General features: G+C 41.1%; 1 pseudogene; it reads right to left on the bottom strand.

The window, feature by feature from the left end:
* Positions 1–2,597: 2,597 nt before the first annotated feature.
* Positions 2,598–5,348, bottom strand: LOC140516264 (cyclin-dependent kinase 2-associated protein 1 pseudogene; annotated as a pseudogene).
* Positions 5,349–10,256: the final 4,908 nt, after the last annotated feature.

Genomic DNA, 10,256 nt, shown 5'->3' with positions numbered 1-10,256 from the left:
ATTGAAGGCTCTGTGCTAAAAATCCCAATCCCTGGGGCCCAGGATGCGTGCCCCTGGCTTATTCAAAGAGTAGGGAGTAGGAGATTTCTGGTGGAAATCCATATCAAGCGACCCACGCCACCTCTGGAGGAGTAAAATCTCTCTAGAGGCAAAATTTAGTGTCCAGCACAGCAAGAGCAGCCAATTCTAATCACTGATTGCTATGGTAACTGGTCTGTTACCTAGGATACCTGGAATCCTGAGTTGGGGCCCTCAGGCTACGCCTTTATCAGGCCTCCATTATTCTCCCTAGGCTAGAAGGAGAGGTGCATTTCTTCTCAGCTTTGTCCTGGACTGCCAGCTGGAAGCAGATCTAAATCACTAGGGGTTACAAAATATCAGGAGGTACCCACAAGTGTGTATGCACAGGAGCTGTGTATATTGTCTATATTTGGAGACAGCTAACAAAACAGACAAAGAGATGCAGAGACAGAAACAGGAAGAAAAAGGACCAGGGAAAGAGAAATAAAGATGGTGACTGCAGAAGACTATGCAGAAGAAGACACACAAAGCAAGAAGCTGTTGCTCTGAGACATGCATCAGGGAAGGTGGTGGTGATGTATTTACTTGTCTGACACATGCCACCCCTCTTCTCTCTCTCAATAAACTTTCAAAGACAATCCCCACCCCTGTCTGAAACAACTAACAGATCTGCTCAAACAGTCAGAGCATGTCATGGAGGAAAATTACAAGGCATTGTTACTATAATTTTCAAGAGTCATGGCAAGGGTTGTCATGGCTTCTCAAGTTCTCATCCCACTCGTATTTTCATGATGTGTTTGACATTGTCTTTAGTTTTTTCCACAGGAAAATTGTTGGATGTTATTGATTACTTAGGAGCCCCAAAACTATCATATGTTCAAGGAGATGTCTACTGCCAACTATGAATGAATGAATGAGTATTTGTTAAGCACTTATTCTATGTAAATAACTGTACTAGGTGTGTAGTACATATTAGTACATATCTCCACTACCACAACCTATTTCCACTTTCTGAACTCCACAAACCCTTGTTATCCCAAAGGGATATCTCATTTAGTGGAATTTGGATTCAAAGGGAATGAAGGAAAATAGCAAGGAAAAAAACAGAGTCATCCCATATAGTTCAGGGGGAGGATTATCTGTTCCCCCTAATATCCACCCTTCCTCATTCTTATTCCCCACCACTCCTTGGCACAGCCTAACATTATGCTCAACTTCAGTAGGTACTCAACAAATGGTGCCAGTTCTGCTGCAATTTAACTTAAAATCTAATAAGAGAGGACCTGTCTAACTCACATTTTGCTGATCACCAGCTCTGCTCTTCCTCAAATCTTTTCAGCTATGAATGGTGTCCCCAGTTTCCTCAACTCTTTCATGTACATAATTGTTCCTATGATTTTTCTTCACTCTAACTCTAACACAGAAGACAAGGTTTGGTCTTGCAGTTCGTACTTTCAGAAGGAGGCTTACTTTGGAAATGTCAGTCAATCCAGAAGTCCCTGAGTATCTGTCTTGTGCCAGACTGTTAGAGGAGACTTGAGCACCAGCAGTCTCTTAATTCAGAGTCAGTACTGGGATTAAATGAGGTACTTGGGGTCACTGGGCAATTAACAGTAGCAGGTTTACTTTGTGCCAACACAGCATAGAAACACAAACATGCTTGGACACAGTCCCTCTCCTCTCTTTATAAACACATCTGATTATCAGAGGGGGCTGCAAGGGAACAGTATCAGGGCTTGAGTAGCCTTCAGAAATCCACCATCTTAGAGAGGTCCTGACTGACTTTTAGTGGGACTTTTTTTGTTAATGAAAATAAGCTTTGTTACATCAAGTAATAAATACATCCAAAGACGCACGTAACAGTTTTAGTCATTTGCCAAGATTAAAAAAAAATCATTCTATGGCAAACTCAAGACTGGAAAAGTACAATCTTCGTGTAAAAAGTAACTATGTGGGTTCTTAATATTTTAGTAGGCTGATAAGTCCTCTGTATTTGTAACTCATCCATGTGCAATTGACTTCAAAATCCGAAAAATAATGCAAATGCTCACACATCAAAAACATAACAAATAAACAAAAACGTTTAATTTTTAAAGCATGGTCTCTATCATGTGGACCTAACTGAGAGATACCCAACTGCCAGTCAGCATTGACTCAGGAAAAAATCCTGAAGAGTTATGGGAAATTCTGGAAAATATTCAAAAGAATGACAATTTGGGTGATTTCACGTATACTTCAAAGAAGAAAAAGATTGGGACAGGTTAGCAGGGCAGTAAACTATAGTTGGCAGCAACATAACCAAACTTTCTCCAGCAATTTCTGGACTCAGTGCTTTAAAAAAAAACGATCTAGGGTGTTCCTAGCTACTTATAATGTAAATCTTAATTGCAAAATTGCTCTTTCTTCTGTTCCTTCATACTGCTGTGGGGATAGGAGAAAGAAAAGGGGAAAGAACCCAACCTTTCAAACCATTCAAAATAAAGGATTCACATGAATGTTTTGAGAGTCACCAGAGGAATACATGTTATTCTTCATTCTTCTTAAAGAAATGGAAAGTTTGGAAGTGAACCGGGAGGCTAGGGTCTTGCATTTCGACTAGTCTCAACCAGGCATTCCTGGAATAATCCTGGAATATGAATAATGCCTCGCTTTAGCCTCTCCACGTCTCTGTGGCTTCCGGCATATGTGAGTCTAATCTCTTTGCCTAGTTCTTCGATGATAGCTAGGAGTTAGGCATATTTGCTTTGTGATGCCTGCCTGCTCCCCGTAACTTTGATGTAACATAGAGACAGGGGTCCATAGCCATTGATCAGCTGCTGGTACTGGGTGGAGACTGCCATGTTAGCCGAAGAAGAGTGGGCACTCTCAGCCGGGTTCAGGGATGTACCCGGCAGGTGGGTGTTCAAGTTGGGCTTGTAAAATATGCCCAGGGAGGCAAGAGGTTCCTGGGTTGGCAGGGCCCAAGATGTGGTGGAGTACCTCTGCACCCTGGCTTCCCAACGCTCTTCTTTTTCCCCATTGGTGGCACTTTTTATTCCCTTAGCAGACAAGGAAGCAACATCAGGGGAAACAGGGGCCCATCAGGTTTCACTCAGTCAATTGACATTTTTTAAACTGCTTTCTATATGCCAGGGTCTCTGCTACACTGGAAATATGAAGAACTGTTAAAACAGTCCCTGCCCTCTCAAGGATCTCACAGATTAATGGGGGAGTCAGCAATCATACAACAATGAACAAACAAGTCATACAGAGGAGATACTGGAAATAAGTTAAGTACTAGAAATTTGTAGCAAAGGGCAAAGCATCCTATAGATGGTGGGATTTTAGTTGAGACTTGAAGAAAGCCAGAGAAGTCAGGTGGCAGATATGATTAGGGACAATGTTCATGGTGTGAGCCACAGTCACTGACAGAAAAGGTCCAGATTTGGGAGATGGAGGATCCTGGGGTAGGCTCTCCCTGCAGCAAGGCAATCCTTTTTATACCTCCCTAATTAACTCTTGACCCCAAGTACCACAAACGCTATTATAAACTTTCTCATCTCTCTTCAAACACTTCCTCTTCCTCTACCCTGACAGCTGAGAACCTTACCTCACAGTGTACTAAAAATATTGAGACCATTTGCTGAGAGCTCCCTCTTCTCCCCTACATTTCATCTCACTTCATTCACATGCCTTCTGCCTCTATCTCCTCCTGGATATACTTTTCAGTTCATTTGTTTTTGCAAAGAAATGTTTCACATTGTATTTTATTTATTCATTCTTTTTGTTATGATTCATTATTTCTTAATATCTCGTGAAGTCATCAGCTTCCATTTGTTCAATTTTCATTATTAAGGAATTATTTTTTTCAGTGAGGCTTGTATCTCCTTTTCCATTTGCTCAATTCTACTCTGTAAGGAGGTTTTTATTTTCAGTGAATTTTTGTGTGTCTTTTTCCAGTTGCCCAGTTTTGCTTTTTAATGATTTTCTCTACTCATTGTTTTTTTTTTTTTTTTTGTCCCTCTCATGTCCCTTGAGGCTCTCTATAGAAAATTTTGGATGCAAGTTTGCGTAGATCACCTCTGTAACATTAGGGGATTGTATTAGATGTACTCTGAGGTCCCTCCCATCTTTACATCAGGGGTGGTATGATTGTGTGTACCTATTAAAGGAATGTCTAAGTAGAGAGAGAAGTAATGCCAGAGATATACACCATACATTTGAGAATATTAGTAGTGCCTGAAATGAGAAAGGTGGCTTTGATTTGGATGGAGTATATCAGTTGCAGAGGGATGGAGAAAACATGGTTCAGGGATAATAAAATGAACTAAAAACCTGGGAGACATTTCCTCCTTCACTCTATTTTCACATAATGAACCTACTGGTAGTGGGATTGGGACGTTGGTCTTTTATTTTTCTGCTTGTAGTTTGTGCTTGAATGAATCACCCACCTATATTACTCATTACATTCCTTGATCATTTTGGCCGATTCCAGTACAAATGTCAGGCCTTTCCTTAAGCAGTCACGTGAAATGTGGGTCACGTACTTCCAATTCTGGCAACCATCTTGGCAGGAGGTCTGATCTGTTGTGTTTGGAGGGTGTTTTTCTAGATGAAAGTGTATTTCTGGAGGGCATTCTCTTTCAAACAACCAACCCTTCTCATAAGGGTGATGGGAGGTCTGCAGGAGGTGGGAGGAGTGTGCAAGTTGGAAAGAAACTGTAAAGATGAGGGATAGCATTTTATGAAAGATTTTTAATGTAAGAGAGAATTTTATAATGGATCCTGAGATAATAGGGAGCCAAGGGATTTGATTGAGTGGAAACGCAGGGTTGTGAGGGAGGATATAAGGTCTGACTTACAATTTAGGAAGATGATTTTGAAAGCCGAATGTAGGCTGGAATGGAGATTTACTGGGTGTAGAGACCCCCAACAGAAGGCTACTTCAATAGTCCATCATGTAAATTGAGGAAAGCCCGCACCATCAGAAGAGATAAGAGGGCATATATGAGAGTTGTTACTAAGGTCAAATAGACAAGTCTTGGCAATATGTTGCTTTGGGGAATGATGAGAGAATAAAGTAAAGGATGACATTTAGGTTATGAACCTGGTAATTGAGAGGATGGTGGTGTCTTAAACAGTAATAAGGGATTTTGAAAATAACTGTTGGGAGAAAGGGACAGAAAGAGTTCTCAAATGATTTGGTGGATCTTATCCTCTCCAAGGCAAATCCCTCCGCAAGTAAAAGGGATCCCATATCATCCTGTTATCAAGCAGACTGTTCCCGCTCTTATTATCTCCACATTCTGAATCTCCAGTCTCTCCTTGTCTACTGGCTGCTTCCCCATGGACTTCAACCAAGCTCATTGGTTCCTGATCCTCAAAGTTCCTCGTATGATCCCTCCATCCCTTAGCTCTCCTGTCTTTTGCAGCTAAAGACCTGTAGAATATCACCAGGAATAGGGGCCTCCACTTCTTTTTTATTGTATTTATTTATTTTTAGATTTCAGCATTCATTTCCACAAAATTTTGAGGGCAAATTTTTCTCCCCATCTCTCCCTTCCCCCATCCCACAATACCTTGCATTCTGATTATCCCTTCCCTCAATGTACCTTCCCTTCTGTCACACCCCATCCTTCCCCTATCCCCGTCTTCTCTCTTTTCTTGTAGGGAAAGATAAATTTCTATACCCAATTACCTGTGTTTGTTGTTTTCCAGTTATATGCAATAATAATTCTCAACCTTCGTTTCCAGTACTTTGAATTCCAACTTCTCTCCCTCCCTTCTTCCCTACCTATCCCCACTGAGAAGGCAGACATTCAATACGGGCTACATATGCGTTGTTTTGCAAAAGACTTCCACAATAGTCATGTTGTGGAAGACTAAGGATATTGCCCTCTATTCTACCCTGTCCACCTTTTTTTATTATCTCATTTGATTTTGTCTCTTCCCAAAAGCGTTTACTTCTAGTTACTACCTTCTCCCATTTGCCCTCCCTTCCATTATCCCCCTCACCCCACTTGTCCCCTCTTCCCCTACTTTTCTATAGCGTAAGATAGATTTTAATACCAAATTTAGTGAGCAAGTTATTCCTTCCTTAAGCCATATGTGAAGAGGGTTAAGCTTCACTTTTCCCCTCTCACCTCCTCCACTGAACAGATTTTTCCTATCTCTTTTATGAGTTATAGCCTGCCCCATTCCATTTCTCCCTTTCTCCTCCCAGTATTTTCCCATCACCCCTTAATTTTTATTTTATTTTTTATGCGTATCATCTCTTCTGATTCAACTCAACCTGTACTTTCTATCTATGTGTGTGTGTTTATGTGTGTGTGTGTGTGTGTGTGTGTGTGTGTGTGTAATCCCTCCACCTACCCAAATACGGAGAAAAGTCTCAAGAGTGACAAATATTATCTTTCCACGTAGAAATGTAAACAGTTCAGCTTTAGAAAGTCTTATGATTTCTCTTTCTTGTTTACCTTTTCATGCTTCTCTTGATTCTTGTGTTTGAAAGTCAAATTTTCTCTTCAGTTCTGGTATTTTTATCATGAATGATTGAAAGTCCTGTATATCATTGAATGACCATTTATTCCCTTGAAGTATTATACTCAGGTTTTCTGGGTAGGTGATTCTTGGTTTTAATCCCAGTTCTTTGACTTCTGGAATATCCTATTCCAAGCCCTTCGATCTCTTAATGCAGAAGCTTCCAGATCTTGTGTTACCCTGATTGTATTTCCACAATACTCGTATTATTTCTTTCTAACTACTTGCAATATTTTCTCCTTGACCTGAGAACTCTGAAATTTGGCCACAATATTCCTTGAAGTTTCTCTTTTCAGGTCTCTTTCAGGAGGTGATCAGTGGATTCTTTCAATATTTATTTTGTCCTCTGGTTCTAGAATATCAGGGCAGTTTTCCTTGATAATTTCATGGAAGATAATGTCTAGGCTCTTTTTTTGATCATGGGTTTTTCAGATAGTTCTATAATGTTTATATTGTCTCTCCTGGATCTATTTTCCAGGTCAATTGTTTTTCTAATGAGATGTTTTACATTATCTTCTATTTTTTCAAACTTTTGGTTTTGTTTTCTAACTTCTTGGTTTATCTCATAATCATCAGCTTCCCTGAATTTGATTCTCTCTTTTAAAGACCTCTTTTGTTCTGTGAAGTTTTGAACCTTCTTTTCCATTTGGCTAATTCTACTTTTTAAAGCCTCCTTCTCCACATTGGCTTTTTGGACTTCTTTTTCCAACTAAGTTAGCCTCTTTTTAAAGGTGTTATTTTCCTCAGTATTTTTTTGGTTCTCCTTTAACAGGCTGCTGACACGCTTTTCAAGTTCTTCTATGGCCTGAGCCCATTTCATATTCATTTTGAAGGTACTGGAGGCAGAGGTCTTGACTTCTTTTGACAGCGTGCCTTGTTGTTCCACATTTTAAAGGATGGAAGGAGACACCTGTTCACCAAGAAAGTAACTTTCTATAGTCTTATTTTTTTCCTGTTTTTGGACATTTTCCCAGCCAGTTACTTGATTTCTGAATCCTTTGTCAAGAGAAGGGTCCTCCTCTCCCAGTACTATGCTCAAGGCTGAGGTTCAGATCAGCAGCTCAGTTCTGCCAGAGGCTTTAAGCTGAGCTTCCTGGACAATGGCCCCAGGGTGCTTTGGCGTAGCTGCCCTCCAATCACTGCTGCTGCTGCTGCCACCGCCTGGGGATAGTGTTAGGGGAACCCCATTCCCCTCTCTATCAGCTGGGAAAGCCCTCCCATACTGACCTTTGGAGCTTTCTTTGTCTCTTGTAGGTTGAGGGATCTGGGACCCTCCCTGCTGGTGATTCTGCCCCAGAGGTCTGTTCAGGTCCTGTTCCTCCTAGTGCCACGTGGTCAGGGCTGGGCTCCACTCTGCTCAGCGTCCAGTGAAATAGACCTTTCCTGTCTGCCTTCCAGGTTACCTTTGGATGGAAACCTCTTTCACTCTGTTGTTCTGTGGTTTCTGCTGCTCTAGAATTTGTTGAGAGTCATTTTTACAGATATTTGGTGGGCTGTGGGGGAAGTGTTAGAGTATATGTGTCTTTCTCCTCTGCCATTTTGAGTCTGTGCCCCAGGCCTCCACTTCTTTTCCTCTCACTTTCTTCTTAACACTTTATATTCTTGCTTCCTACTTCACCATTCAACTGAAACTGCTGCCTCTAAAGTCACTAACTACTTCTGAATTCCCAAATTGATTGACCTTTTCTCAGTCCTCATCCTTCTGAATCTATAGCCTTTGATACTCTTGATCTCCCTCTTCTCTCTGTTATTCTCTTCTGTCCATGTTTATGAGAAGCTCTGATTTGGCACAGAGAGCCTTTGAGATCCTTACCTCCTTCTTACCTTTCAGTCTTATTCTATCTTATATCCCTTTCCCCATAGTCAATCCAGTCAAACTGGCCTACTTGCTGTTCCTTGAACAAGATACAGCCTCTCCAGACTCCAGGCATTTCCCCTAGATGTCCCCAATGCTGCCTACAATGTTCTCCTTCCTCATCTGAACCTCTGGGTGCCCTCAATATTTAGTTAAAATCCCACCTACTCTAAGAAATGTTTCTCAGTCTACCTTAATTCTCTTGCATTCTTCCTGATAATTATTTCCTCTTTATCCTGTAAACAGCTTGTTTATACATAGTTATCTGCATGTTGTATCCCTCATTGTACTCTGAGCTCATGGAGAGCAGTGGCTGTCTCTTATCTGTCTTTTGTATCCTCATGGCTTAGTCCAATGCACATAGTAGGTGCTTCATAAATGTTTCTTGGGTGGCTGATTCAGACTTATAACCCTAAGCACCTTTTTCCAATAAATGGACTGTCAAAGGATCTGATCATGCAATTTTCATTTATTTATTCATCTTTAATTTTCATTAAAAAAATTTTCAATTCCAAATTCTCTGACTCCCTTCTGCGTGTCCACCTCCCATTAAGAAGGCAAGCAATATGATATCAGTTATCCATGTGAAGAGGTAGAAACCCTGATTCCACCGTAGCCAAGTTGCATGTTTGATGCCAAATGTATGATTTAGTCTACACTCCGTGTTCATCAGTTATCTCTCTGGAGGTGGATAGCATTTTTCCACATGGCTCCTTTGAAGTTGTTTTGCATTAGCATGTTGATCACAGCTAAGTATCTCAAAGGTAATCAGCATTACAATATTGTTGTTACTGTTTACAATGTTCTCCTGCTTCCCAGAGTGAAGCCTTCCAGTGATTTTTAGCAGTAATTGAATAAAAAAGCAAAATGGATTATTTTTTGCATTTCGGGTTCCACAAATGAACCCTTGGAAGCCCAGGAGAGCTTAACCCCCTGTGGTTGTATGAATGACTGGTGCTAGAGGATCTGACTCAACCAATGTAAATTATTGATCAGGTTAGTCCTTTAATCAATATAAATATGAAAGAATAAACAAACAGTGAAGGCCCCTGGACCCCAGCATGCTTGCCCCTGGCTTATTCAAAGAGCAAGGAGGAGGAGGGGTCTCATACATTTTCCAGTGGAAATCCAGATGAAGTTACCCAAATGTCCTGCAAGGCAAGAGCAGCCAGTTCTTACCACTGGTTGCTATGGTAACTGGTCATCACCTAGGATACTTGTGATACTGAGTTGTAGCAGTCAGGCTACGCCTTAATCAGGCCTCCATTATGCTCTCTAGGCCAGGGGCAGGGTAGTACTTCTTCCCAGATTTCTCCTACAGTGCCAGCTGTGAGTAGATCTAAATCACCTGGGGCTTCAAAATATCAGGAGGCACCCACAAATGCATATGTATGAGCACGCAGACACTGTTTATATTGTCTATATTGAGAAACAGAGAACAAAACACAGACATAGAAACAAAGACAGGCAGGGCCAGAGCCAGGGAAAGAGAAATAAAGATGGCGACTGCAGATTAGTATGCAGAAGATACATGAATGGAAGGAACTGTTGATGCATTGACTTGTCTGTCACATGCTGCTCCAACTTCTCTCCCTCAATAGCCATTCAAAGGTAATCCTTGTCATGGACTGAAACAGCTTACAGGTCTGCTCAAGCAGTCAGAGCACCTCCTGGAGGAAAATTACTGGGCACTATTGCTATGATCTGTAAAAGGAGTCATGGCAAGAATTGTCATGGCAAGTCCATCTACTCAAGCTCTCATCCCGTTTGTATTTTCATGATGTCATTGTACTTAGATTTTTTCCACAGAGAAATTAGTGGACACTATTGATTATTTAACGGCCCCAAATCCATCATCTAT

Source organism: Notamacropus eugenii, chromosome X, assembly GCF_028372415.1.
Source record: "Notamacropus eugenii isolate mMacEug1 chromosome X, mMacEug1.pri_v2, whole genome shotgun sequence".
In the NCBI taxonomy this organism is placed as follows: Eukaryota; Metazoa; Chordata; class Mammalia; order Diprotodontia; family Macropodidae; genus Notamacropus; species Notamacropus eugenii.
The sequence above is the reverse complement of the archived record's forward strand: the minus strand, read 5'-3'. Positions and strand labels throughout refer to the sequence as shown.